We start from the raw sequence: 4,033 nt of genomic DNA, 5'->3' as shown, positions 1-4,033 counted from the left end.
CAACCAAGGAGGTGGCCAAGGCATTATACATAACATCACACAAGAATTAGCATTTAGGCAAGCAATAAAAGCAGTTAACAAATTCTCTGGGGTTTTCTCCTTTTCTTGCTGTTCCAGCAGACGCTCAGCTTGCTGTGGGAGGGACTTTGTTTGTACCCATGTCACTGGTGCATTGGGAGTACTGCGGCGCCGTTCTTGAGACAGCGTTAACTGTTGTTGTTAATAACTGATTGAAATCAGGAATGGGATTGTTAAGACCCTGGTGCCACGCCATGCTGTGGGGTCCTCTTTCCACGGACGGATGTAACGGGCTGGGACCCACACAGGCCCCTTAGGTATGTTAACGGCTGCGTACCCCCGCCCCCAGGTAATCAAGGGGACTGGGGCACTCCACGTGGTTCCAGGGAGTTGTCTATACGTTACTTTAGGGGTGGGGAGTTCTTCCTTGCACCTAAAGTGTTTCTGTAAACGGGAGATATAATGGGCACCATCAAAAACAAGATTTAAATGATTGATTGTATAAAGAACATGTGCTAACCACTCCTCCTTGTCGGGCAGCGTGGGCGGGATTCCCCCTTTTGTTTTTTGTTGGAGGAGAGCTGTTTTGAGGGTACGATTCGCGCGCTCAACGATAGCTTGGCCCTGTGAATTATAGGGGATGCCAAAGGTGTGCACAACGCCCCAACGGGAGCAGAAGGCAGCAATTTGTTGAGAGCAGTAAGCTGGCCCATTATCTGTTGTCAGCTATAGCGGTACCAACGTTAGCAACATAAAGGCTATCTGTAATAACATTAAGGGGGACAATGGAAAAATGAGAAAAGGCTAAACAAAGGGCAGCAAGTTCTGCCCGTTGAGGGCTTGTTTGAGGAGTGGTAAACCGCGAGTGCCATTGCGTGGCAGTACGCCAAGAAACAACACCACGGGTTGGGCAGCCATCAGTGAATACTGTAAGCGCATCAATTATGGGGGTTTGCTGGCAAAGATTACGAAATACAGTGGGAATGTAACAAATGGCATGCAGGCGAGGATCTTTCTAAATATGATAGGACAGGGAGCCCACAAAGCCTGCCAGGGCTAGTTGAAGGGCATCCGAGAAGGCAAGGGCTGATTCGGTCTTTGGGTAGCGCTTCTTTACCCGTGAGAAAAGAAACTTAACACATTTCATTAGTGCCTGGCAGTGTTTTGCAGATCTCATAGTTGCTTGGGCACATTCACGCCCCACCCCCCTTTCCTTGGTCATCAGCCAAGTCTTAGCTGTGAGCAGTGTCCTTGAATGGAGACAGTGTCTTATCTACAGTCTCCTAGCTACTTTTTTCTTTTCAGTTAACTCATTCTGTTCTTTTTTTTCTTCCCCCTTTTTGGCTTCCTTTAACCTGCAAAGGAAACTTTCACTCTTCACTTATACACCTTTTCCCAACAACGAACACGTAAACATTGCCATTATACAGTACATTAGTCTTATTATTTAATATATGCCACACATACTCTTTTACTAAAATAACCTTATTACAGAACTTTGGAGCAACGAGCTAGAACAAGCACACCCACTTTGAGGAGTTCATTCAATTCAACCTCTAGTCCAATAGCCTTCCACCATCCCCAGCCCTCTGGCTAGAAATTTGAGGTAGCCAGAAAGATCCCATGTACAATATGGGGAGTGGGTTAACTTTTCATGTCTTTGCTTTCAAAGACCGTTGGCATGCAAATTATAACAACAATTTCTTTAATTAACAATTTGGCCAATGAAGCTTCTTTTTCTTACTTAAGCAAATGCATTAGACTTTAGTGTATCACATTCTCCTGATTTATCCAAACACCTTGTATTCCAAAGTTGAATAAAACAAGTATCTGCATTTAACCCTTCTATTTAATTTTAACTAGACTATCCTATAAAAATATTAAACACAACAATTTTGGCCACGAGACAAACACCACAAGACAGGACATAGAACACAAAACATAATTCCTGTTGTGCCAGTAAATGCATGATACGTTGAATGCTGTTCAGCTGGCATCAGTTTTCTCTGATTATCTGAAAGACAAAAAAACAGAGGTCTACCCACCCCTTCTGGGCAGACAATCATCGCTTGAAATATACAAATACCCTTGTTGACTTCAGGCAAAAACAGAGGAATTACCCCATATTTTCATATATTTGTTTCATAAGCAGCCTAGGTTTTCAATTACATAACACTGTATACATTCTTCAGCTAATTTAACTAAATTGTTCATAGCCAAACCAAATAATAGCAATCCAATAATTTCTTTGCCCAAATTTATTTACAAACATTCCGCAGACACCAAGAGCCCTTTTCTTTAGCATTTTTACAAAGTTCAACTGCTGTTTCCTCCAGCAACTACAGAGTTAACTCCTCACTCTCCCTTAAATCACTTGCTTGTCTCCCAACAGACACTTTTATCAACCTAAATCACCATGCCAAGTAAGTCCTGGGTATTTGAAATCCCCATGCTTACACTTACTGACTCCTTCCTTCCACTACACCCTTAAAGTTTTCCAACCCGCTTTCCAATCTCTCTCTCTGTTGCCTGTCTGCCTGGGCCCGATCCTGCTTTTCTTGCTGAACCGTCCCTTCCATGGGCACCAACTTGTTCCACTACCAGTTCAGCTAGGAGGGTGGGCTTCTTAACTAGCCCCCACCCCTCCTGGTCTTTTCCCTTAAACCTTTTTACTCACAAGACTACCCGAGTCCTCCTTCATGAGGCTTGCCACCTGGACAAAAACGCATAGTCCATTGGCGTTTAACTATTTAATTTCCTCTTGACATTCCTTTTTGAACACCAGGTAAAGGCCATTTACTTAACATATAATCCAAACCGCTTTAGAGGGTTTACCAGAGACCCATCAATCTGTCTGCTGACACTCAAACAGAAAAAAGAAATTACACAGAGCGCAGAGGGAATTACAGTCTAAGTCAGACTTTCCCACTTCTATACACTGACCGCTACAGGGGACGGGACAGAAGGATCTCAATTCAACCTCAGAGCTTCCTCGCACTCATGGCTTCCACTCCAAGGAATTACGAACGAGAGGTTCAGTTCCGCCCACACTCCTAACACCCAAATGTATACAGAGCAGAAAAACAACAATAACCGGTTAAACAGAACAGAACCAAAACCAAATAGCATTTTCTTATCCTATTAAGGCATACTTTTACTCATGCAATTCTCAACATATAGCACCAACAGTACCAAGCAAAGCAAACACAAAATAACAAGGGTAAAACAAATAGATGGTGTAAATTCTGCAGTGCTCCCCCCTTCTTAATTGCTCACCAAACTGTGACAAATTTCTGTTACCAATCTATCCCTCGTGTCAGGTGATCAGGCTGACACTACAGGATCGCTGGGGGAAGATAAAGAAAACACACCATATGACTGAATTTTAAAGCTTCATTAATAAAATAATAAAACAACAATGGAGAGTGTTGGGAACGCTCCCACAGCACTCAGGAAAATATTAATGCCCCAAGCCCGAAGCTCCTTTCATACTTACACAGGTACGTCCCGACTGGCCACTTCTGTGTATAATGTTCAGAGGAGGGGGAGAGGTGGAAGGGAGATTATCCTGTATACAGCTTGTCCAGAATTTCCAACATGCTTCTGCTCTTGGGAGGGCTGTTCTTTTACACCCTGGAATCTCCTGCGGCGTCTCTTTCAGAGATTCCAGTCCAGGTCGGCTGCCTGTGGCTTCTTTTAATCTATCTACAAACTGGTGAAAAGGCTCAGAGGACCCCTGTCTAATACTAGTGAAGGACGACAAGGGCTTGCCAGTTATGGGAACGCGACGAAACGCCCGCATGACGGAAAGTGCGGTGCGTTTGAAAGACTCTGCCGGGAGCACCAATTGCGCATCCACCTCTGCAAACTGCCCCGACCCATAAATTTGTTCAGGAGTGTTCAGTGCAGAGGAGCAAGCCAATGCTGCAGCCCGGAACTCACTGTCCCATACACAGTACTGGGCAGGAGATAAAATCATTCGGAACAGGTGTTTCCAATCTGTTGGCAACATAAC

The 4,033-nt window shown here is 44.2% G+C and overlaps 1 long non-coding RNA gene across 1 annotated transcript; it reads right to left on the bottom strand.

Moving 5' to 3' along the window:
- Nucleotides 1-1,355: 1,355 nt before the first annotated feature.
- Nucleotides 1,356-3,710, bottom strand: LOC127035745 (uncharacterized). The gene is made up of 2 exons (XR_007769907.1): nt 3,515-3,710; nt 1,356-2,032 (listed from the first exon to the last, which is right to left on the bottom strand). It is a non-coding gene; the product is annotated as an uncharacterized LOC127035745 (long non-coding RNA).
- Nucleotides 3,711-4,033: the final 323 nt, after the last annotated feature.

Source organism: Gopherus flavomarginatus, chromosome 16 (assembly GCF_025201925.1).
Source record: "Gopherus flavomarginatus isolate rGopFla2 chromosome 16, rGopFla2.mat.asm, whole genome shotgun sequence".
NCBI lineage: Eukaryota > Metazoa > Chordata > Testudines > Testudinidae > Gopherus > Gopherus flavomarginatus.
This window is presented reverse-complemented; position numbering and strand designations above follow the sequence as displayed.